Raw genomic sequence first — 26,560 nt, 5'->3', positions numbered from 1 at the left:
CCATCTTAGTGACTGATCACAGAATAACAACAGGAATAGCAATGATGTGTTACATGCTTGCCATGTGCTAGACATAATGCTAAGTGCTTTATATGCATTTTTCACTTAATCTCACAACAACTCAGGAAAGGAAGTTCTACGATTCTATTTTGCAGATAAGGAAACTAAGGTTCAGAGAGGCTGACCCTGGCCCCAGAGCTCAGGCTCTTAATCATTATGCCATATTGCCTCCTAGAAGGTACTCATTCCCTTTCCACTCTGATCCTCACCATATCCATAACTGGGCTATCAAAATTGCTTACTCCTTCCTCTGTCCTCATAGCTTTTGTATATACAAGGCCTCCTTAGTCCTATGGAAGAGACAGTATTAGTTTTTTCCATGTTTTTCTGTCTCTCCAGCCCCTAGCTTTGAGTCTGGCACAGAGCAGACACAGACTACTACCTGCTATTCAAGTGAATTAATGAATCATTTTGAGTCTTTTTAGGAAGTGACCAGGGTCTAATTTATACAATAAAATGTTGTGAATCACACATAAATAAAAAAGAGAGAAGACTGCCCCTTCCACTCCATTCCCCTTCTCTCATGCTATCTCAGCTGCAGCAATAGGCCCTGCAGGGACCTAGCAGCAGACAGATAAAAACATCAAGGCCCGTTCCAGCTTCACACCAGACCCTGGAATTTAATTTAACTCATACAGACATCGGTGTTGACACTCTTGGGGGCTCCCAGAGCAGCCTCACAGAACAGCTGGTAACAGCTGCGATGGGTTTGCCTTCACACCTCTGATTAAATCGCAAGGGAATCCCATGAAGGCAGGGCCCTGGAAACCATTTTACAGAAAGATGTTCATAGACTCCCAGGACCTCTGTTTTGGAAGGAGCTGCCAAGATTACTTAGTGACCTCTTTGTTTTTAAAATCGCCAAACTGAGGCCAGGGGATTTCCCCCAGAGTTGCATGACTTTCCCAAGTTTTGATGAAGCAGCATTAAGAATATAAGCCATAGTCTTTTATACCTTGAGGTCTTCAGTCCTTCACTTAAGGTTCTTCTTTCTGCTCTCTTCCTTATGTGTCCAGCAATTAGTGTATGCTGCCACCAGCTAGGGGTAGACACAGGGTCATTAATGTGGTCAAAGTGGTTCATCAGGCACATGGCTCTCATGGGATCCAGATTATCATTTGCACTCCCTATTTTATTATTTTTATATTAAATTCTGGCTTTTTGTATTAAACTGTGACTATTTTAATATTAAACTATGACTCTCATATTAAACTCTGATTCTGAAAGCAGATAATTCAGTGACAAAAATAAGCTTTTAAAATGAAACAGATAGAACACATTTCTTGTGATCTATTTAATAATTTTCTATTACCAGCTGAATTGAACCCTGACCTTATTCCACATATTGACTGAGATTACACTTTTCTAATACACCATGCATTTTGGTTTGCAGGCCAAACTTACCTTGGAGCTTTTCCCTCAACCTCAATCTTGGAATTAAATTTTCCATGCCTGCTTATTTTATAGCAAAAGGAACTCTGTCAATTCAATAAAAATTTAAAATGTGTTTATTTATTGAGTACTTATCATAGCCAAGGCTGAGGGGTGAGTGATTTCTTTCTTTTTTTTAAAGATTTTATTTATTTATGCATGAGAGGCACAGAGAGAGAGGCAGAGACACAAGCAGAGGGAGAGGCAGGCTCCCTGCAGGGAATCCGACATGGGACTTGATTCCGGGACTCCAGGACCATGCCCTGGGCCGAAGGCAGGCACTAAACCGCTGAGCCATCCAGAGATCCCCGGGTGAGTGATTTCTAAAGTAGGGATCTACCAATATGAGTAAGAGGTAGCCTCTGTCTTCGAAGAACTCATGATTAACTAGAGAGTAAAATCATTAACAGATCATTAAAAACAAAGTGGTAAAATGAAAATAAGGCCAGAAATCATGACAGAAAACATTTAGCTACATAAATATTTAAAATTTCTGTAAGGCAAATGACACTATAAATAAAACAAAAGTACAAATGACAAATTGAGGAAAAACATGTTCAACATTTATGGCATACTAAAGGTTAATAGTGTTAATATATAAAGAACTTTCTACTACTCAATAAAAAAAAAGAAAATCAACAGAACAGTAAATGTGCAGAAGACTTGAATTAGAAAGTCACTTAAAAAGAAATAGGAAAACACAGTACATAAACTAATGAAATAATATAGATTAAAACAGCAAAAATATGTTTCAACTCTCAGATTGGCAGAGCACTTTTAAAAATGGATCATGCTTGATGTTAGTGCAATGGTAGGGAAATGCATTCCCAGTTGGGAAGGGGGTGAATTGAGAGAACATTTTAAAGGCAATTTGGCAGAATCCATCAAAGATTAAAATGTGATTATCTATTGACCCAGACATTCCATTTCTAGAAATTTATTCTGCAGATTTCTTCACTCAAATGCACAAAGATACACACCCAAGGTGATCCGCTTCGGCTGCTTGTACAAGTGATAAATTTGAAACATTTTCTATGTCCATTAGGATATTTGTTAAATGAAATAAGACATAGTCACATAATGCAATATTATGCACATGTTAAAAAAAGAATTAATATGAAAAGACATCAAGATATATTAAATGAAAGAAGCAAGAAACTAGACAATTAATAGATTCATAATTGACAAAAATCTAAAATATACATATACCTGTAGATATATATGTATTTAAAAGGTCTGACAGGATGTGTAGTGTATTATTAGAATGACTGTCTTTAAGGAACTGGATTCTTTTTTTTTTTTAAGATTTAATTTATTGATTTAAGAAAGCGCATGAGAGAGAGAGAGAGAGAGAGAGAGATAGAGAGAGAACACATCAGCAGTGGGGAGGGCCTGACGAAGAGGGAAAACCATACTCCCCGCCGAGCAGGGAGCCCATTCTCAGGACCCTGAGATCATGACCTGAGCTGAAAGCAGATGCTTAACCAACTGAGCTACCAGGTGCCCCTAGGAACTGGATTCTTGAATGACTTTTAAGATCTACCTCTTTTTGTTGGGATTATTTGTTATCAGAAAAACTAACAAAAATGAAAGGAATATGGTTCCTCCTCTCCTGTAAGCCTCTTCCCAATGCCACTTGGCTTGCCATGTTGATTTGCCATGCGAAGGCCTGTGGACATTCGGCTGTGGGCCACTTGAAGATTCATGGTTTTCTAGCTTGTGTAATGAGTTGGTTATGATAGCCTCAGAAAGAAGAGGAGTACAGGAAGAAGAGTATATCTGTGGAGGAGATGGGGATGAGGAATGTGGCTTTGGTGTGCTGGGTGTGAGCTGCAAAGAATCCTGATGGGAATGGTCAGCAGGCAAAGTCTGGTGAAGAGCTCTTGGAAGTCCTTGCTTGTAGGTGGTTACAATGGCCAAACTAGGTGGATGACATTGAGAGAGGTTATAGAGTGAGAGAAGATGGGGGCAGTTCAGAGCCATACTGGCCATCTTTCTATCCCTTCAATTCACCAGACTTGTCTCTGTAATTTGAGAATTTCTATATTTCTTATTAATTGTCCCTTTTATTATTATTATTTAAAGATTTTATTTATTTATTCATGAGAGACAGAGAGAGAGAGAGAGAGAGGCAGAGACACAAGCAGAGGGAGAAGCAGGCTCCATGCAGGGAGCCTGATGTGGGACTCGATCCTGGGTCTCCAGGATCACGACCTGGGCTGAAGGCGGTGCTAAACGGCTGAGCCACCCGGGCTGCCCTGTCCCTTTTATTATTATGTAATGACCATCTTTATCCCTAAAACTACTTTTGACACTATTGTGTATTTTATCCAAATATCTATACCACTTTGATTTTGGTCCATATTTGCCCAGAATACATAGTATATGGCTTTTTATAAGAATTTTGATCTGAGAAATATTATTCTTTCATCAGAGGCTTTGGTCTATTTACAGATATGGTTACTATTAATTTTCTTAAATTTATTTCTACTATCTTATTTAATGCTTTAGATTTACCATGCTTCTCTCCCCCCCACCCCCTTTGGCCTTCTGTCAGTGTGCTTGAATCTTTTATTACGTATTTCCTCTCCAGTCTTCAAAAGATGATACATACTATTTCTTCTTTTATTGGTTGCCCTTGACTTTTTAATATGCATACTGGACAATATCAAGTTAATCACTATCTGTACCTTTTTTTTAAAAAAGATTTTATTTATTTATTTGACAGAGAGAGAGAGGCACAAGCAGGGGGAGCAGCAGGCAGAAGGAGAGGAAGAAGTAGGCTCCCCACTGGGCAAGTAGCCTGATGCAGGGCTTGATGTGGAATCATGAACTGAGCTGAAGGCAGACACCTAACCACTTAACTGGCTGAGCCTCCCAAATGCTCCTGTACCTTCTTCCCAAATAATGCAAAGACCTTGGATTTCATTCATCATAGCACTCATGTCTTTTTGTTGCACAGCATTTTAGTCCTACATTATTTTCATATCTTCCAGATTATTAGTAGTATTTTATACAGTCACTGAACATTTACATTTAACCCCTGAAAGGGTCTATTGGTGGTAAACCTTTTCAGTATTGGTCTGAAAATGATTTTATTTCAACCAGTATTTGAAACAATCCTATGGTCATGCCCATTCTCCAATATTTCACTCTAAAGTCTAGCACTGAGTTAGGTATGTGGGCCAGGCTTTCTTAGCTCATCCGCTCCATGTTCTCTGTTTCCCTCCATACTGTGACCATTCTCATGGTCACATGAGAATGGTCACCTTACAGAGGGTTGCACATGAAACACTGCTTGAGTGGTGAGTGGTACCACTGCTGCCCAACCAAGTAGATGAGCCAGATTATCTTGCCAAGCATCAGGGTCCTCATCTTTAGGACAGGGGAAAGTAAAGCCTATGGCTCAGAGAGACTGAAACTCAGGTGAACTAATGGATGTAAAGGAGATTTGTAAACTGTAAAGAGCCATGCAGACGTGCAGGCATGTAAGTATGTTACTTTATGTCCTTCAATATGAAATCAGGCAATAAAGTCCTTCTGTGATTTAGTTCCAGGAAAAAGCTTTCCCTGCCAGAAGAGTGATCCATGTGGTCCCTGCTCTCAGCAATGAAAGGTGATAACTTTAGTAGCTAGTGTTCTTTTATTGCAAGTGATGGAAACCCAAGTGGAAACACTTTAAGTAAAAAGGGGGATTTATTGGATCATGTAACCAGGAGAGACAGGGGGAGGCTTGTCTCAGGGATGGCTGGACCTGGGGATCCATCAATCAATTGACACCTCTTCCAGTCTCCTCCCCAGTCCCTCTGCACGTTGGCTTTGTCCTCCCCATTTGCACCTGCTTTCTCCACGTGCTGGGGAGCAGCACTTCAAACCTTCAGACTCCCTTCAGCTCCGTAACCATAGAAGAAATAGAATATTCCCCTCCAGCTTCACACTAAATCATCCTGGGGCAAAGCTCAGACTGGTCAGCTTGACCTAAATTTTCTAGCCAGGAGAATAATATTTGATGTGTGACAGAGCTCAATCCATTTCTTTCTCCCAATATCTATTCTCCCCTTGTGCTGGAACCTCCATTTTTGAGCTGGGCATATTGCTGCCCCAGTTAATAGATTTCCCTGTTTCCTTTGCAATTAGATATGCCATGTGTCCAACTTCTGATCAATGAGACGTAAGAAGCAGCGTTCTGAGGTATTTCTGGAAGCTTTTAAAAGGGAGAGGTGTCCTTTTCTCCTCTCTTTCTCCTTTTTAGAAGATTTTATTTATTTGAGAAAGAGACATGGAGAGCACAAGGAGAGAGGGGAGCAGAGGGAGAGGGACAAGTAGACTTCCTACTGAGAGGGAACCCAGCTTGGGGCTTGATCCCAAACCTGAGAACATGACCCGAGCTGCAATCAGGAGCTTAACTGACTGAGCCACCAGGTGCCCCTCTTTTCTCCTTTCTATTGCTTGGAATGTGGATGTGATGGCTAGAGCTCCAGCAGCCATTCTACATCATGAAGAATAGGAATAGAAACTACATGTGACAGAGGAGCAAGAAAGAAAGAGCCTGGGTCCTTGATCCCATGTCTCTGCCCTACCAGTCTTCAGCTGTCTTCTCTTTACATTTTTTTGTGAGAGAAAAATATCCTTCTGCCTTTTTAAGACACCAATTTGGTGCCTTTGTTCTTTGCAACCAAATTTAATCCTAAATATACATAACTCAGGTTGGAGGGAGAGCATTGATTAACAGAAGGGGCTGGGAAGAAAACATCTCAGGAAACAGGAAACAATAGCTGTTAGAGTAGCCCAGTGTTTCCCTTTCTGCCTTTACCTTTAGAAACCTCTCAGCAGCCTGGAGGTGTCCACACTCCATGCTCCCTTTTATCTCCTTCTGTGACGTCCTCTTTTTCCATGGCTTGGTTAATGTCAGTTCTTACAAAAGTAGGCAGAGTGTAACATGAAAACCACCTTTCCAATAGTGTGCTCCATAGAACACTCCTCCTCTGAGGTGCTCTGGAAGGGAAAATGAATCTATGGTCAGGAAATTTGGGGAATGCTACCAACTACTTGCCTCTCGGAGATTCATAAAGCACATTAGTTTAAGGCTCTGAGAAGTCTTCTAGTTAAAGAAATCTAATTAATTTTCTTTGACTCAGCTTTCCACCCAAACTTATTTTTATCAGAGACACCTCCTTTTCCATAATATAGCACCTATTAACATGGCAGAAGGAAAGGTGCTTCGGGAAATGTTTGATTAGCTAAGCAATAACAAAAATAGCAGCTGTGACCTTGGAAACTGCCTAGTTGAACAGGTGTTTTGGCAGCATCATTCCTGTTGACCCAAAAAGTCACCTGCCAGCCATGAGGACTTACTCTGGTGCTGGTTGTACTTGCATCCTGATGTCCTAGCAGTGGCCAAGGTGGGGCCGTGGTCTCCCTCATTCTAAACCCAACGTTCTGGTGCCTACAAAAATACTCCCATTTCCTTCATCTGCTTGTCGGATGCTCCCACAAGTTCAGACCTGCTTTCAACACAGACCAACAGCAGGACAAGAATTAAAGCAAGAGACATCCACGTAAAACAGATGCTCTCTATAGTCTTGGCCAGATTGAAGCCAGAGCTCTCTGTGGTCTCTTACCTCCTCCAAATGTTTGAGAAATGTGAGCCCCGCTCTTGGATCATGTCTGTCCCTGCTGACGAGGCTCTGCAGAAGCAGATCTCCATGACGTTTGGGGTATATATCCTGCACACTGTTGGGAAGTAGGGTCTAGTTTGGTTTTCTCTGGTCTGGGAGCACGACTTTAGATTGCTGGCTGGCGTATCCCCCACAAAATGACAGACCAGGGGCTGCCAAGGAGAGAGACTGAGGACAAAGCAAAGGAAAGAAATCCCCAGGCCCGTCTGTGGGGAGAATCCCTCTCCCTTCTGTCACAAAGACAGGCAGCAGCAGGCACTACCTGCTGTTCCTTCAAGTGGAAACCTCTCTCTCTTTCCATCCTCCAAATACCTAGATCTTTTGAGGTCCATCCCAGATACAGAACAGACTAGCTTTAAAACCAATAGGTGGGAACTCTGAGAGCTGCCCTTTGTTTCCCATCTGGCCTTGAGAAAGTCCCTTTGACTCTCTAGAGCATAGAGAATATGGGTCATTGTGGAGATACTATGAGTGAGAGAACCATATGGAAATGCCCAGCAGAATGTTGAGCACACTGTGGGTGAAATAAATGTGTGTGTGTATGTGTGTGTGTGTGTGTGTGTGTGTGTGTGTGTGTATTTATATGTCTCCTCTTCCTGGCTCCCAGCTTTTTCGGATTCTGCCAGAGTAAACTTTCCTACCCCGAGTCCTTAAATAGGACTTGACTTATCAAGAAGTGGGATTTTCCCACCCATTCTACTTTGGGTACAAGTACTTTGGGTATCTGAAGCTGAACATATAAAGGGAGTCATAACAGACACTTTTAGACTTAATCTTTATTGGTTTGAGAAGTTAATTCTTGGAGGTGATCTTCATGAATGATGCTTTCAGGAGAGTTCAGGTTTTTTGTTGTTCTGTTTGGTGTTTTTCTACGAATGTGCTTCCACCCTAATTCTGTGAAAGATTATTCCTGACCAAGTGCAATTCATTCTACCTTCAGTATGGGGATTTCCAGAACAACAAAGTGGTATTGAGTCCCAAACTGTGATGACTTCATATATCGGGGGGGGGGGGAGAGAGAGAGAGAGAGAGAGAGAGAGAGAGAGAGAGAGAGAGAGAGAGAAAGCCAGACAATGAGTAGGGAGGGTTGAGAAGAGAAAGGGGCAGATTGGTTTTCAGATCTGTCCTGAACCTCTCAATTTTATTCATAGAAATCAGAGCCAGCCTTGGTTGAAAAGCAGCAGTTAATGTAACTGTAGGCTCTGTCTGAGGATTCTTTACTCTCCTGGGCAGAGCAGCAGCTCACACTGGAGGAGGGAGATAAAGCTCTGTTTGTACACACGGAATTGCTTTCTCTCTCTTTTTGGTAATAAAAACCAGAAACTACCATAGGAGTAGGCTTCAGCAGTCCCATTGCATGAGACGCTCACTGTTCTTCTCCCTTTTCTCCTGTGGATTCCTCCTCCCCAGCATAGCACAGCCCTATTTCTCAAATGCACTGGGACCAGGGGCCCCTGGATTCAACCCTTATGAGATTTTCCTCCTTCCAGAAAGTGAAGTCCACCCTCGAGGACTGTCCACCCCCTCCCCCAGTGAAGGGAGGGCCTCAGCCCATTCCTCATCAGGAGGCCCATGGAATGAGGCTCCCCAGGCTTAAGTATAACTGGGTCCCTGACTCATCCACATCTGCTCATTCACCAACCCCAGCACAGGTCAGGACATCTAGGTCCTGGTCACAGACCCCAGACAGGCCCAGATATTCGGAGGTCATTTAATGGGCCAAGTATACGCTCTGAGAAGTCCTGTAGTGAAGTAATAGGTTCAACTTTAACTTGGTGCTTTCCATGCTTAACTAACCCTGCACCACTTTTGTCATGGAACACTCATTATCTCATTGAGTAGCATTCCACAGAGTGCTGGAAAACGGTGCCATGGAGCCATTCACAGCTACGTCCGGCTTCCCTGGAGGATAGAGATAGTGTCTGATTCAGCTTTGGGTAGACAAACCTCGGCACAGGACCTAGAAGATAGTGTTTTCAGAATGAATACCTGACTGATATAGTGAAATCATACCATGTTTAGCCCAGGCTGAACCTAGGAATCATAACTGTGTGCCAAACACTTTTCCAGGGTAGTTAAGCCTATGGCCAATGCATAAGACCAGATCTTTTTTTTTTTTTTTTTCAACATTTACACCAGTTACAAACTGGCAGGCATTGAACCAGATCTGTCTAACATAAGTGTTTTGTTTGGCCCAGTTCAGGGGTTTATTTTCTTCAATGGCTTTAGGTAGGGTCTGAGCTCTGCAGCAAGGCTAGGTTCTGCTTCTTCCGATCCCACCCAGCCTCTTCCTCATTCACATCCCTGCTTAGCTCCTGGAGGCTTTGAGTTTGCCACCCAGAGTTTTTCCATCTCGCTGGGAAGTTGCTTTTTCAATCTGACCATGAACATCATGAATTTATTTTGAAATGGATTTGCCCGCATGAGAGATCATGCAGATCTTGAAACCATAAACCGTTTGTGATGAAATATCTATGCAGCCCAACGTGGCACACGGGCCCTTGGATGCTTGAGGGGACTGCCTGACCTACACTGCTGATGAGGTGGGGACAGTCTTGTCCCTGTGCCCAGCTTCCCACAGGGGTGATCCCCACCCTCGTCACTGGGAGAGCTTGCGGAAGCCTGTAGTGCTGGGTCCACCTCTAGGGCTTTCTGGGTCAGTGGGTCAGCCACAGGGCCAAGCATCTGCATTCCTAATGACTTCCCAAGCGATGCTGCACTTCCTGGCCCGGGACCACACTTTGAGATCTGCTGCTCCACAGTTTACAAAACTCTTTCCCAATTGTTATCTTATTAGACCCAACAACCAACTTATGACATGAACAAGGCAGGAGTCACTACTCACAGGTCACAAATGAGGAAAGGGGGACCAATGACCAACGTCACACAGCTTGACGTGCATTGGGGTCTTCCGATGACACATCAAGCTGCCCACAGGCAAGAATGTGGTTGGAAGAGGCCGCGACTCACCATTCTGCTTTGGGACAAGGGGATTGGACTGGTGAACGTTTTAGAAATTAACTCTGCCTCTGAAGCAGGAGCTCACAGCTTCTCTCGGTCCCTCTCAGCTCTAGGACTCTACACTTGGCCCTACGTGGGCAAGAAGTGAGGGGGCCAAAGGGAGCCCAGCAATACCCTCCCCACCACCAACTGGTCTGGTCCCTTAGCAGCCCCACCCACTGGAGTCAAGACGCCTCTTGCTGAATTTTCTGCGTAGCAACCAAGTGGAGTGAGAGACAGGCACAGACCGCAGCTTTGGGGCGGAAAGATGGGAGGGGGGGTGCATGGACCATATGGAGCAAGAGTGACAGAATTTGGCAGTGTAGGCTCTGCAGATGGGCCTGCTTATGTCCACACACAATCTGAGGCCAAAGACTGAATCATCTCTCTAGCAATTTCTTGTTTCCAAACACGTCTTTTGAAGAACGTGGGGGTGCTCCGTGCAGATATCAGAAACAGGATATACAGGTTAACGGAAAAGAAAAGTTGCTTTCGTTGGGGGAAAGACAGGGTGCAAAACGTCCACTTGAACGGAGTGGGAAGTCGCTGGTTAGTGAGAAGGGAGCCTGGTGGTTTGGGTAGCACTCAAGGAGTTCACAGCAAGTGTTTTACATGTTTTCTTGTGTGATCCTCACAACGCCCATTTTATGAGAGGAAAGACTGAGAAGAGAGAGGGCAAGGATTTGTCAAGGTCTCCCGGCTGGTGAGGAGAGAGTCGCTGGGGGAGGCAGGAAAGCAAAATAGGGCATCCACGCATCCACAGACACCTGCCCAAGGCTGGGATTCTGCTCTCAATCTCCTACGTGGTCCTGTGCCCCCACCCCTGTGTGGCCTTCCAGTAAGTTCCTGGGGCCCCACGAGGGCTCCCCAGGGTCCATATTCAGAATTAAGTCTGGGTTGCCCTGCCTGGCATTAGAGGTCCTGCAAGGCCAGGCTCCAGCCTCAGGGCCAGCCCTCCCTCACGTGCCCCAGGCTTGGGTGCAGTCAGGCAGCTCAGCATCTGCCCTGAACATGCTCAGGGCTGCCCAGCCTCCAGTGTTGGCTCTGGAGTCTTCCAGTCACAGCTCCCAGTGGCTTTTCTACTTTATTCTAATTTGTACCCATGTCTTTTTCTCTCCTCATTGGAATGTCTACTCTTCTGGGATTATGATCTCCCTCTCCTCGGCTCTCATTCCTGCACCCTGTCGAACATCCTTTACACAAGTGCACCACCTTATGGTTTGCAGAGTGCTGTCCCCCCTGCAAGGTGACAAAGGGGGCAGTTATTAGCCCCAGTCCTGTCTGAGGCCAGAGAAAGGAAGGGACCAGCTCACAGTCTCACATCTAGATGGCGAAGCCACAGCGACAGCTCAAGTTCCCAGACTCCAGATCCCACTGCACCCCTGTTTGGGGAAGATATTTTTGTTCATCAGCACAGAGGTGGTCCCCACATGCCTCAGGGTTGCCCTTGGGGGAAAAGGGGACTGCATTAGTTTCCTTTTGCTGCCATAACAAATTACCACCCACTTAGTGGCTTGAATAGCGCAAATGTATGGTTATCATACGGTTCTGCGGGACAGAAATGTGACACAGGTCTCTCTGGGCTAAAGTCAAGGCATGATCAGGGCTGTGCTCCTTTACTGGAGGCTCTAGGGCACAATCCATTTCTTGCCCTTTCCAGCTTCAAGAGGCCACCTGTGTTCCTTGGTTTATGACCCCTTACTGCATTTTCGACACCAGCAAACAAGGGTGGTCAAGTTCTTCCCATGTCGTGTCTTTCTGTTTCTCTGACCTCTCTCCTACCCCCCCACTTTCACTCTTTTTTTCCCCAAAGATTTTACTTATTTATTCATGAGAAAGAGGCAGAGACCTAGACAGAGGGAGAGGCAGACTTCCTGTGGAGAGCCCAATGCAGGGCTCAATCCCAGGACCCTGGGACCACGACCTGAGCTGAAGGCAGACACTCAACCACTGAGCCACCCAGGTGCCCTCCCACTTCCACTGTTAAGGACCCTTGTGATTACGTTAGGCCTACCTAGGTAATCCAGGATCCTCGCCCTCCTTAGATCAGTAGTTTTTCAACCTGAGTTCCATCTGCAATTGTAATTCCCCTTTGCCATGTAACCTAACATATTCACAGGCTCCAGAGATTAGGACACAGACATGGGGTGTGTGTGTGTGTTATTTTGCCTATTCCAGGGATAAAAAGAAGAATCCTGCCCCTGGAGCCCCTCAGCCAGTCACAATAGGTGTGTTAGCCTGGACCAGATGTGCCAGGGTTCAGCAGCCTCTGTCTGGGGACACAGTCGCACAGGACCTTGGAGAGCTCATGGATGGGTGCCATGCCTTCTGACAGTCGAGCTTTTGCAACCTGAAGCAAGCTCCCTAGTGCAAAGCTGCCCAGGAAAACCAAACAGCTGCCCTGTTCAAAGGCATTTGGTGCTTTCTTACCTTATTCATTTCTTCCCCTACCTCTCATCCAATCTTAGGACATAGCACCATCTCCAGCCAAACCCCTACTGTCACTTCCCACCACCCCACCACCTCATATCCAGCAGTCTTGCCTGTTTATCATGACAGTTGAATTACACAGAATAAACTCCAAACTGCTTATTAAGGCTTCTAAGATACTATTCACATAAAAAAAAAAAAAGACACTATTCACTCTGGCCTTAAGTTACCATTCCATTGTTCATTGAGCTCCAAGAAGCCTGGCCTCCTTTCCATCACCTGAACATACTATGCCTTCCTGCCTCAGGGCCTTGGCACATGCTATTTCTTCTTCCGGTGACTCTATTTTTCTACTCTTCCTGGATGATTCCTAGCTATCCTTTAGATCTCAGCTGTTTTCAGAAAAGTCTTCTCTTGGGCAGCCCTGGTGGCTCAGTGGTTTAGTGCCTGCTTTCGGCCCAGGGTGTGATCCTGGAGACCCGGGATCGAGTCCTACATCGGGCTCCCTGCATGGAGCCTGCTTCTCCCTCTGCCTGTGTCTTTGCCCCCGCCCCCCGTGTGTCTGTCATGAATAAGTAAATAAAATCTTAAAAAAAAAAAAGAAAAGTCTTCTCTTATACCTCTCACCTATCTCAATTAGGCCTCTCCTATCATTGCTCTCAGAACTGGACTCTTCTTTTGCATCTGTCATTATCTCTGTCATTGTATAGAACAGAATACATTCAAGCTCTGACAAGGCAAGAAGGTCATCCTTTGGACTAAAATCTCCAGGATTAAAGTGTGCTAAACTCTGAAATTTCATCCTCTCTTTTCAAGGAGCAGTAATGAGTTCAGCCTTAGAACCTCAGCTCTGGCAGGCTAATTTTTTTCATGGGCTTTGAGGTCGGTCAGACCCACTTTCTGCTCCCACTCCTTCACCAACTGGCGGTGTGATCCTGAGCAAGTAAGTCACTGTCTCCCTGGGCCTATGGCTCTGGTTTGCCCAGCGGGCTATGGCGCAGGAGGGTATAGAGAGCTCCTCACCTGTAGGCCGTGAGAAGGCCAAAGGCTACCCAGTCAGAATCCAATACCCGGTAGAGATGAGAAAAGGTGTCGGTGAGCCAATGTGCACATTGTCCCCAGGACTCCCTCCTCTCCTTTATCTCCCATTAGCACCCTGCATCCTCAGGGTGCTGATCCTCCCAGCAACCCCATTTTACAGATAAGGAAACTGAGGACAGCATGGTTAACTGACTTACACAGGGTCACCTGTCATGTCAGTTAAGAAGCTGAGACAAGAAGCATGTTCTCTTTAACCCTTCACTGAGATAATCATTATTCACAAAAATGCATTCCGTGCACACAGCGTTTTACAGTCTGCAGAGCTCTTTCCCATCTGCCATTGTCTCTGATCTCTGCAACAGTCCCTTGGCGTGAGTATCAATTCAGCCCATTTATTCAGATGAGAATATTGAGATTAGGGCAAGGAATTGACCAACTTAAATCAGCGTGTGCATGAGTTCTCTACTGCTGTGAACACATTTGTCAGCTTAAAGCAGTACACAGTATTTTCTCACAGTTTCTGTGGGGCAGGGATCCAGGTACGACTTAGCTCTATCTTCTGCTTCGTCGTCTCTCATGAGGCTAGAATCAAGGTGTCAGCCCAGAATCTGTGGTCTCATCTGAGGCCCACCTGGGGAAGAAAGGTCTTCTTCCAAACTCATTTATGTGGTTGTTGGCAAGATACAATTCTTTCTGTGCTGTTGTACTGAGGACTTAATTTCTTCACTGACTGTGGACAGAAGACCACCTTCAGTTCCTTGTCATGGGGGCCTCTTCATTATGGCAGCTTGCTTTTCAAAGCATGCAGAAAGGCAATAGGGTCTGCTAGCAAGAAGGAAGTCATGATCTTGTACCCTAAACATGGAAGTGACAACCCGCATATTTGCTGCATTCTATCCATCAGAAAAAGTCACTCGGTCACTCCAGACTCCCACCCTAGGGGAGGGAATTACACAAAGACATGACTATTAGCAGGTGGAGAGTATTGGAGGCTGTCTTAGAAGTCTGCTTACCACAGCAGGGAGCTGGGCTGTTCTGAGTTGGCCTTTCTTCCTGGATCTGGAAGTGTGCTGGCACAGTGGACGGAGGTGGCACATGGTGATCTTCCCTTGTCAGCACTCTAGGGAGATTCTCAGAGCCTCGCAGAGCCAGGGCCAGACTTCCCCATCCCAGGAAGAGAGCCGGCCCCATTTTAATTACATTGTTGCCCCCAGGGGAAGCCTGTGCTCTTCTCTGGATAGTTTTGCTTCTCCTTTACTGCCATTTCTGTCTTTAAATCAAAGCTGCTCTCTGTTCAAGGGCTCCCAGCCCCAGGCACATTGAGGATTTATGAGTGGGTGATCCAAAAATGTAACATAAAGGAGTCAGGACCCAGACAGTAATGTAAACTGAGAGGTCCTGGGGAGGCCGGCGGGTGGCTGGGACCCAGTGACCTCTCGGGCCCGGCAACCATCACAGCCTCTGCCTTTATGAAACTCTTCCATCATCCTTCTCCCTGCCTCCCCCCACTGCCCCTTGCCACTGCCTGCACTACAGTCTCCCACCCCCAGCTGGCACCCAGGTCCCCTGTATCTGCCTCAATCTGCTTTTCTAGAACCGCTTCCACTGCCCTCCCATCTCCCACCTCAAATCCTCTGGGTACCAGTCCATGCAGATAGACTCCAATCTATCTTCATGCCTTTGTTTAAAGCTCAGTCCTCTCCTGCAATTGTTCTTTACCCCACGCCCCTGGGATGAAGCCACCTTGAGGACTCCTTCCCTCACCTGTCACTCTCTGTCCCTTGCTCACGGCACTGAGCACTGTGGGCCTTCGTATTGGAGTCCATTATGTCCACACCAGCCTCCCTGCTTAGACTGAGACTTCCTTAAGGGCAGGGGCTGGGGCTAGGGCTGGGACCCACCCTGGTCCTACCACTTATCTGGCACATGAGAGGGGCTCTGTCAACATTCGAATGCTGGAAAAGTCAATGTCAGCATCATCTTTCAGTGGAAAGACAAGTAGTGTTCTCTTTCACGTATCCCATGGGGGGTCTGTGGCTGACCTCCCACCTGCTCCTTCTCTCTTCCTCAAGTCTTCCACCTGTCTGGCTATAGAACACCAGCCCTGCTTCACACTGCAGACTCCACATGCCTGTCCTAGCTTCCACATGCATTTGAGAGATCACGGGGGGAGCTGAAGGCAATAAAGTCTTTCCCAGGGCAGAGCCACCTTCCCAGACCCATATGTGGGGCCCCAGACATCCCTAGGGACACAGACATTTGTGCTCAGAAGATGCCACCCCACACCCTCCTGTTCTCCATTTAACTCAATTAACCTCTGCAAGGGAGTCATCCCTGACTGCTGTTTCTTCCTTGACCTTCCTCCAGTCAGTCCCACGTTCTGTAAGGTCTGCCTTCTGTTGAAAGTGATCTTCACGTGCACACCTTTCTCTCCACCCCAACTGCTGCCCTCCTCTGTCCAGGCCACCCAGGATCCCCTCATTGCTCTCCCTGCCTCCATCTCACCCGACTTATCTATCCTCCATTCAGGTGACCAGAGCCATCATTCTTGTCAAGTCACTCCCTTGCTCAAAAGCTTTCAGTGGCTCCCCATTACCTGAGCAATGGCCCTCACCTCTCCAGCATTCAGGTACTTCACAATCCAATTGCCCAGGTGACTTCTCTGGCCCCATTTCCCGGCACACTCCCCCTCAAGGGCCTGCATCCTAGACCACCTCCTGCTGGTGCTTCCCATATCCATTTGGAATGCTCTTCCCCTTCATCTCTGCCCATCTAACCCCACTGTCCTTCCAGGACAGCCTAAAGGCTGCCTCTTCCATGAAGCCTTCTCTGACCACCTTTCAGAAGACAGTGAACTCTCAGGTCTCTGAGCTCCCAAAGCTCCCCTTTGCAGTAAAGGTATAAAAGCATCCTTGTCTTGCCCCCTCCCCAGTCATGAGCTCCTTGGGGGTAAGGACCAGCCTCATTCCCCTCTCTTCCAAACCCTTGCTACTACCTCCTCTGTAAAGACAAAGACAAAGGCATCCCTTGGAGGAGGGGAGCTGTCTTGAAATCTCTTGGAGGCTCCTGACAGCTCAGTCCCGAAGAAGAAAGCTGCCCAGAAGGCAGCACTCCCAGGGAGGGGTTCTCACCAGAAGGCCCAGTGCTGGGCCCGAGCCAGGAAGTGTTTGCGGGAGCCCAGGGGTGTGTGGATGGGAAGGGGGGCTTGGCAGCACAAAGGGTGGTTTATGATCTGCTCTTGTTCTAGCTCCCTGATGCCTTTGTTAAGAATCCCCAGGGTGCTTCTCACCAGGCAACGGGCTGGGGGTGGGGACAGTTCAGAGTAAGGCCTAGGCCTGTGAGGAGCCAGCTTCCCCCCTTCGAAGGGAGGAAAAAAGGGAAGAGCCTAGAGGAAGCCCTTTTGTTAAAGTGTATCGCCTGGGTGGGCAGCAGATTCTGATTCCTGTTCCTTCCATTCTGCTCCATCTCTCTGTCGTGAGTCTTTGGCCTCTCCTTCTTGGGCTGGCTCCTTCTCCTCAAACAGCTGGCAGGATGGTGTTTCCTTCCCCATGGAGGTAGCCATGGGGCAGAAGACAGAGGAGGATGGAGCAAAATGGGGAGGAGGATTTCATGGAGTAGGGACTCCTGGCTGTGGGCCAGGAGGCATGAAGCTCCTAGGAAGAAGAGCCGGAATGGGGCAGGGAGATGTCCAGGTTAGTGGGTATGTGAATGGAGCCCAGGTTAGTGCCCAGCTGACTCCCTTTCAGGTCTCTTTCCAGCTGAAATTGCTCTCATTTGAGGGGGTTCTCTGGGTCTGACACCATCCCCCTCTCAGCACATTCCCTTAAGAGAGACACTTTGCTGAGCTCAAGACCAGAGCTTCTGGTACAACTGCACAGTTATTGTAATAGGTGTTGTCAGGAGGTAGTGAGCGGCTGGTCAGAGAAGGTATGCAAGCCGAAGCTGGTGGGTACATGGTGGGCAAGCCCTAGAAGGGACTCAGGTATCTGATACAGTAGTAGGGAAAATGGAATGACTTTTAAGTTTCCTTCCTACATCCTGCATCTAGAGACTGTTATCAAAATATCCTTAATTAGAGCTAGTAATAAAGATAAAACGCACAGGCATTGGAGAGTGCTAGACCTACATCCATACCACGGAATACTGCTCAGCAATTAAGAAGAATGAGCGTATCCCAAGCAATAAAAAAGAATGAGCATGTCCAAGGAATTACACTGAGTGGAGGGCAATGGGATGGGGAGCCAATTCCAAAAGATTACATATTATATGATTCCATCTATATAATATATTGAAATACATATTGAAATAACAAAATTTTAGAAATGGAGGACAGATGAGTTGTTGCTGATGGGGCCAAGGGTGCAGGAACAGAGGTGAGTGTAGTTGTAAAAGGATATATTAGTTTCCTATTGCTGCTGTTCATAAATTGCCAGAAATGTTGTGGCCTAAAACAATGCAGGTTTATTCTCCTGTGGTTCTGGAGACCAGAAATCCAAAATCAGCTTCACTGGGCTAATGTCACTGCTGTGACAGAGCTATATTCCTTCTGGAGGCTCTAGAGGACACTGCATTCCTCACCTTCCCTCAGGCTTCAGGAGGCTGCCTGTGTGCTTTGATACATGAGCCCTTCCTAGCATCACTCTAAACTCTCATGTCTATCAGTGTATTTTCTGCTTCTTCCTTTGACCTTCCCTCTGTCTTACAAGAGCTCTTGTGACCACATTTAGGGCCCACCTGGATAATCCAAGATCATTGCCCCATCTTGAGATCCTTCATCATGCCTGCAAAGTCCCTTTTGCCATAGAAGCTAACATTCACAGTTTCCAGGGATAAGGTGCAGGTATCTCTGCGGCAGAGGGGTGGTGATGGAATTATTTAGCCAACCTCAGAGGGCAACACAAGGGATCCTTGTGGTGTTGGACCTAACGTAACACACACAACAAAATTGAGTACAAGTAAAAGCCAGTGAAGTCTGAGTAGAATTGGCAGGTTGCATCAATGTCAATATGCTGAGATCCCTGGGTGGCGCAGCGGTTTGGCGCCTGCCTTTGGCCCAGGGCACGATCCTGGAGACCCGGGATCGAATCCCACATCGGGCTCCCGGTGCATGGAGCCTGCTTCTCCCTCTGCCTGTGTCTCTGCCTCTCTCTCTCTCTCTGTGACTATCATACATAAAAAAAAAAAAAACAAAAACAAAAAACAAAAAAAAAAACACACCTATTAAAAAAAATGTCAATATGCTGGTTGCACTATAGTTTTGCAAACAGGGTAAAGTACACAAGACCTCCTTCTGCATTGTTTCTTACAACTTCATGTTAATCTACAATTACTTCTATACACATTTCAATTAATTAAAAAGTGCTTGGGGCACCTAGGTGACTCAGTCGGTTGAGCGTCCGACTCTTGGTTTGGGCTCAGGTCATGATCTCAGGGTCCTGAGATTGAGCTCCACATTGGGCTCTGCCCTCAGTGGGGAGTTTGCTTGAGATTCTCCCCCTCCTTCTGACTCTCTCCCCACAACATAAATAGATAAATCTTCTATTTTTTAAGTGCTAGACTGAGGGTAGGGCACACCGTGGACGCTTGACAGCCCTGTGTTATGAAGTGAGCCCACCCTCTTCGCTGCAGGTAACTGAGCCAGGAGGAGCATCGGACCCATGCTGAGATCATTACAGGCACCCCTCAGTTCTTTGGGACAATTTAGAACACCAGAGAGACCTGGGAACTTCCTCTGGATGGCCGCCCTTGTAACATTTGAACAGTGCACTTTGGGTGTCATGTTGTACCACGTACACAGAGAAGCAGGGGATGTGCATCTGCAGGCTGAGAAGATCAGATCCTCTGCAGAGAGAAGCGGACAAGAGGTGGAGAAACAGGGCACCCTGGGTTCCTATTAGCTCTCCACTTCCTGTTTCTAGTCCTTCTGGAGCATCACTTGATCTAGCCTTCGGATTTTATGCGATTCCTGTGTCTTTGCTCAGAATCCTCTCCCTGCCCCCACGCCCCTATCCTTCAGTTAGCCAAAGAGGATTTGTATTATTTACAATTAGGAAGGCCTAACTATAAAAAATGGAACATGCCAGCACTCAGCCCCACGGCCTGCCCTGCCCGTCCCCATCCAGGTGCTACAGGGAGGTCCGGGTGCCCTTGCTTCAGGGTCCAGAGCAGGGGACACAGAGCATCCTTTTTTATCTTGGATTTAAACCACGCTCCTGTCTCTCACGCTCTCTGGGCAGATCTAGTGCAGAAGTACAACGAAGGACCGGGCCTGCCCCCAGAACCCTGTCATCCGCCTCAACACACACACACACACACACACACACACACACACACACACACACACCATGCATGCAGCAGACACTTGATGAACGTTCATAAGGTTAGGCAGAGACCATCCTGAGAATCCTCAGTCTTGTGGCAGAGGACAGTTTGAGGAGAGTGGGCGAGCCCAAGCACTGTCGCATCTTTGAGAAAAGGAGGAGAAGAGCCCAAGTCAGCTCCCCCAGGCAACCAGGAAACAATTTGCAAGATGGAATTCAACAAGCAATGCCAACAAGATCATAATGACCATATTTATGGGAGAATGTGGAGGCCCAAGCGTGGGTTTTCATTATCGTGTGTACAAATGTGATCGTATCCGTGCAGCCAGCCTCCTGCTCCAGGCGGCAGCTGTTGGCTGGTGCATGGTAATTTGATGTAAATTGCCCCCAAATATGGTAATTCTCTCCTCTGCCAGGGGAGTTTGAAGTCACAAACCTGGAGATGTTGGCAGCAGATGTTTTCTTACTTCTCTGCAGGCTGCTGGTATTGTGGAAGAGGGCGGGCAGACTTAGAGACAATGCTGACCTTCACTAGCCCCTGTGAGCACCCATGCTGTGTGACCTGAAACGGGGTACTTCACCTCTCTGAGCTCCACTGCCTCACCAGTAAAATAGGCATAGGTCTGCCAGGGTTGCTTTGAGGATTAGAGAAGATATCCTCAGAACCCTTAGTACGGTGCTTTTGTTAATATTTTTTTTGCATCTCAAAGGTGCCATTTGTGGGGGCTGGGCAGTCAGTGCCCAGAGTTATTTCCCAGTCCCCAGTAGTGAGCTCCTCCAGGCAGGAAACAAGAACAACGTCATTAAAATGAACGTGAAAGTGCTGCGGGGAAATCTGACGGGGACAGACTAGGGGTTAATGTCTTTACAACCTAAGAGCTCATGAGAAATTCTAAGAAAAATATCAATACCCCAATATGTAAATGAGCAAAGGGTACACACAGACCCTTCCCTCCAGAGACAAATAGCAATCGAAACCAAGGAAAGATGTCTTTTCCTCATTTTTCTTTTTTTTTAAATCAGTTGTAAAAGGCATCAAGTTAAAACAAGATGGCTTTATTTCATAAAATAGGAAAAATATTTAAAAAGGGTACCTAATCCAGGTGAGGTTTCTAGCAAAAACGCAACACTAGCTGTTGAGGTGGCAACCTGCATTGGCATGGACGTTTTATAAAGTAATCTAACCATGTGTACCAAAAATCAAATCAAGACAAATGATTCAGGAATCTCGCTAATGTGTATTTCTCCTGAGGAAATCATTCAATAGAAGGGAAAAGCCAAATGAACAAAGATGCTGTGAAAAAATGTTAACAAGCAGGATACATCCCTTAATGGTAGATGGTGAATCAAGCCATAATGCTTCCACATGAAATACTCTGAAATGCCTAAAAGGGTAGTTATGTTTTGAAGAGTGGGCATACCATATGGAATAATGTTTATGGTATATTTTTAATTTAAAAAAAGAGAACAAAAGGCTATTTACAGTATGATTGAAACTATATGCACATGTGCCTGTGTGAGGCGGGGCCTGCGTTCATGCAAAGGAGCTGCCGTTGAGAGAAGTGAGGTGTTCACACAGAGGGAGACTACCCTGTAGCATGAGATTTCTGAATCTCTGTCACAAAGGTCATCCCAGACTCGTGGCAGCTGCTGCTGGGCTTTTGTGGACTTGAAAAGCAGGCCTGGGGTGTGAGGGGAAACTCTTTCCTGGGGATGCTGACAGCTCAGATCTGGGAAGATTTTTCTGTGGTCAAAACCTTCTAACAGTGACATGGGCTGGCTCCTGAGGTAGTGAGCTCCCAGGGGTGGGAGGTGTGTAAACAAAGGCAGGAGTAGAACCAATTGTGGGAGGGCAGCTGGATTAGATGTCACCTAGGATGGTTAAATGATCCTAATCATACTCCACCCACTCTTACCAGCATATCTGGCTAAATATCCCCAAAAGAAAAACGGAGCAAACCCATTTGTTCATGGAACACAGGGAAAGAAACAGGGAGAGAAAGCAGGAGGAGGAGGGAGAGAGGGAATGAGCAAGGGAGAAAAAGGAAGGAAGGAAGGAAGGAAGGAAGGAAAGAGAGGCAAGGATTGCCACATGCTAAGCAGGGATCTAATCCCTTTGTAAACACCGTCAGAAACTTGTCTTCCTAATTGAAAAGCCCATGCGGCTGCTTAATCCAGTCCATGTTAATGAGACCAAAACACATTACAGCAGATATCGACTCCAGTCATCGTAGCGCCAAGGCTGAGGATGCCAGGGGGAATATATTGACAGAGTGAGGCTGGGGTCAATCTTGGCCTCCATGGACGTCATCCTGCTGCTCCCTTACCCAAAGCATCCCAGGATGAGACTCTGAAGACAGACACCAGGGGCTGCAGGATTTTCATGCTGGCAAGTACCACTCCATTACCTGGATAATTGTCCCTCTTAAATGGAAGAAAGTGACCTTAAAAAGAAAGGCCTCTGTAAAAACATGCACTCAAGTATAGCAAAGTACAAATCTGTTCATAGGACTCGTTTTTTCCCTCTCACCTGTTTAATGATTTCAGAGAAATCGTTACCAAGCCGAAGATTGGCCATTTGAGAGGCTCAGGGGTGAAGCTGTGTTCAACCACTTCTTGCCTCCTGCTTATGATGTTTAACCCCTCCTCTAAAAGGTTAATGCTCTTACCTTCAGCCTTGCTCTTAGCAAGAGGTCTTTCCTCATATTTCTAATTAATGAGTGAGGCACCAAAGTGCTGTGGCCATGGACCTAGACCTTGGAGTCAAACAGTCCTTGTGCTAGCCTGACCATCCCTCACTTGGGTCTTGGGACCAATGCGCATTGCTAGCTGAGGCCTAGCAAGTTTCCCTGCTCCAAGTTCACTCTCCCCAAACCACACAGGCCATCAGAATGTTCTTTCTAATTTATAGATCTGATCCTGCCTTATTCCTGCTTAAAGACCTTATGTGCTTCCTATCACCTCCTGGATAAAGCCTGAAATCAGTCATTCGTTCATCATTTTCCTAGCAGCATCTCCTGTACCACACCCCTGATCATCACCACCCCAGATTCCCATTACTGTCACACACCCTAAGCTCTACCCATTGACCTGCTCAGAGAGGTGATGTGACCCATAGGATGAGCTCGAACCGTAGTCCTGAGGCTGATGTGCTTCACATTTGGCAGAGCAACTGGTTTGAGCAATTTGAAAAAATAGAATACTAGTCCTGTTGCAGTACCTACCCATTCTCAGTTTAGAAGCCTGTAAAGTATTTCATTTAACCCTCACCAGACTCCTATTCTACAGGTGATGAGTGGGAGACCCAGCTGAAATGGCTCAGAAGCTGGAGGCAAAGCTGGAACCCCGGACAGGAACCAACTACCCTGAGCATGTCTTGCCAACTGCGCCAACAATAGTCCCCAAGATCCCAGGTATTATTTCTCCCCTCTTACATAAAAGGAAGCTGAGGCACAGGGGTGTCAAGGAACCTGTCTATATCACAGAGCTACCGAGTGGTGGGGCTGGAGGGACTCAAGTCCATCTGGCACAATATCTAATTCTCTCTTTCCCACACTCCCACTGCCTTTCCGAGGCGGCCATGAAGAAGCCAAGTGGAAGTTACCCTCTGACCTTGGCAGTCATTCATCGTCAGTCCCAGGAACTGGGTCTTCTGGATCATTATCTGGAATGTGATAGGAGGTGGGCATTTAACCAGACAACAGCTGTCATGTGAATCAAGTGACTCAATTGTCCTTGAGAAATGTGTGTCCTCTGGGAGTGACTCTCAGCCCTTTCTGTCTTCTGATCTGAAGTGATGAATGGGAAATCCCTGTCCACCCCTGAGCCTGGTGGCAAAGAGATGAGCTGTAAAACCCTGGAGCCACCAGCAAATTCTTGCTCTAGTGGAGTCAAGGGTTTGCCGAAAGCAGGAAGACTACAGCCTCCGGATTGTGTCTCTCAGACCGCTTGGAAATCCCAGGATGACAGGTCAAGGAGGCTCCCACACTGATTTACTCATTCATTCATTCATTCATTCATTCCACAAACATTCCTTGAGCGGCCACACCCACTGGTAGGTTGGTGCAGGGCACTCCCCTGTGGGTGAACCGGTGAGCCCTGGTGGTCCTCACCCTTGGGGGCGTCAAGCTAGTGGGGAGATGGACCAGAAAACAAGAGGAGGAGGCTTTCCAAGCCAGCTCCCAGATGGGCCTTTACCACAGGAAGGAGGGGAGGCCCCAGGGGGGGCCCACCACTGCTTTCAAAGGAGAGATTTGCACAATTTTGCATGCGAGCCAGAGACCTCACAATGGCACTTTTTCAGGATGCTGAAGGGGTTGAAATTTCTGTTTTCCCCAAGGCAAGCTGTAAGAGCGGTCCTTTGACAAGGTAGTAAAACATCTGTGTTTACAAGACAGATAAGGAGAAATCTGGCAGCTGTGGGCCTCTGAGGCTGCCTTATGAAGGTGTTGCCTCAGAAGATACAGTCTGAGGTAGAGACATCCAAAGGCAGGCAGCCTGAGCCTGGCCCGGAGCTGTGGGCGCGGGTGTCTTCCTTAAGGCATCCCATCTCTGCAGGGCAGGCGGACCCTGGCACCGGACCTGGTCCGGACTTGCCCACTGAGTGGTTGTTTGGTGGATGGATTTCATCTCATCTCTGCCCTTGTCCATCCAACCATCAGCTCACCTACAGATCAGAACATTTCTTAATCCTTCTGCTCCCCATTTCTTAGATATTATTACATCCCTCATCCTCATGGTCAAGACCACTCACTACAATCCCCTGTGACAACCTCATCTCTCCCCCTCGGGCACTCGCACTTTCCACGCTGAACCCAGATCAAAGCTCTTATTCCTGAACACGTGCCTTCTTTCCTCCAGGCCTTTTCCAATGTGCCCCCTCTGGCTGGCATGCCCTTCCCCACCCCTTTGCTGCCTGTCCTTTGCTTCCTCGTCCTTCCTGCTGGAGGAGAAGCTGGGCATCCCCTCTTAGAGCATTCTCCACTTCCCTGGGTATTGAGGAAGTCCTGGAGGCAGCGTGTTTGACTGTTTCTTCTGCATATCCCTGGTCAAAGTAAAACGAAAAAGAGGTGTTGGGGAAAAGTACCAGGCAACATGCTACCAGTTAAGTAACTACCGAGAACGCAGGTAGGTGTCTTGCTCTTCCCCAGGCACAGCAGCTGCATCAACCCTCTGACCAGGGTGAATGCGAAAATAAATGCAAATGACCCCTTTGTTGATGTCAAGCTCCTCTCTTCCCTGGAAGGCTTACTTGGTCAAATCTCAACTCCATGGTTCTGACATTGGAACCCTTAGGTGACACTCTCACACTCTCAGAGCCTCATCTATAAAATGGGATGGATGAGCCCATCCATTCATGGATGTGGACGTGTTTTGTAGACTGTGAAGTAAATTAAGCCCGGTACAAGTTCCCAGATACCTGGTGGCAAATGAGTTCTCTTCCCCTGGACAAAAGCTGTCACCTGTATAGCCTTCCCCAGTGTGTCTTCTCACCCCACCAGGCCTTACTCATATTCGTTGGGTGTCTTCTTACTGCGGGAATGGTGGCTGAACTCTTCCCACAGCCGGGAGGTCCACAGAGCTGCTGGAGGCAGGATCTAACGCCCTCAGGAGACATGGATGACCCCAGCTGAGAACAGGAAGGGCCTATAGGGTCAGGACAGGGCAGAGCCAGGGGGGGTCCCGGGCCAGGGGCTCTAGAAGCAGGGAAGGGAAGCTAGAGAGAGAAGCCCATCTCCAGTCCCCTGGGTGATGGTCTGTGACACAAATGAAAGGGGGAATCGAGGGGGAGGGCTCAGGGCCTCTGGGATCCAGGCCTAATTTTGCTGCAGGTTCACTGTGTGCTTTTGGGAACGTGCCTTCCCATCTCTAGGCCTCAGTTTCCTCATTTGTAAAATAAGAACTAGGTCATCTTGAGTCCCCTCTAGTCCTGAAATTTTGAGGGTCAAAAAAAAAATCTCTCCTCATTAGCAGTCTGCTCCTGCACAAACCTGTGATATGAAGAAACCAAAGCAGGTTGTTCTATATTCATTTGGAAGTGAATTCCCTGAAGCAATCTCTTCTCCTCCAAATGCTGCTTTTGCCTTTCCAGAGCTCCACATCAGAGCCATAAGTTCCAGGTATTGCTGCATTTGATGCAATTTCTCATTAGGCTAGAGAAATCTCTTCTCCCAGACCACAGCCAAATGGAGCCATCTGCAACGTGAAATGGAAAATAAAGTAGCAGGAATACTGATGTGTGTGAATGGAGAGGGGGTCAGGGGACCCCTCGACCCTAGGAGGTAGAGATGACATTGGAACACCGGGTCTTGACCATAGTTAGGTCAGAGGGAGGGACAGTCTATGTCCCATGACATGGAGCAACAGCCTAACAGGAGTTAGGTATCATTTCTCCCATTTTTCGAGGTAAGGAAAGCAAAGCTCAGAGAGGTGAGGTCACCTGCCCAAGGTCACACAGCCAGTAGCCGAATCAAGCCTCAAAGTGTAGTCTGTCTGGCTTTCCACTGTGCCACACGACCTCCCCCTGACATGTGTCTGTTTATAAGCACATCTCTGTTCGTGGAGTGTCCCTTCAAGGACAAGAGCTGGATGGAACTCAGC

At 47.0% G+C, this 26,560-nt stretch overlaps 1 long non-coding RNA gene across 1 annotated transcript; it reads right to left on the bottom strand.

Annotated features, from left to right (window-relative positions):
• Positions 1-1,702: 1,702 nt before the first annotated feature.
• LOC121495512 lies at positions 1,703-26,152 on the bottom strand. Its single transcript, XR_005989008.1, has 3 exons — positions 25,951-26,152; positions 6,305-6,486; positions 1,703-1,878 (listed from the first exon to the last, which is right to left on the bottom strand). It is a non-coding gene; the product is annotated as an uncharacterized LOC121495512 (long non-coding RNA).
• Between the last annotated feature and the right edge of the window lie 408 nt (positions 26,153-26,560).

Source organism: Vulpes lagopus, chromosome 7, assembly GCF_018345385.1.
Source record: "Vulpes lagopus strain Blue_001 chromosome 7, ASM1834538v1, whole genome shotgun sequence".
NCBI lineage: Eukaryota > Metazoa > Chordata > Mammalia > Carnivora > Canidae > Vulpes > Vulpes lagopus.
Note: the sequence above shows the minus strand (reverse complement) of the source record. Positions and strands in the feature narration are given on the sequence as shown.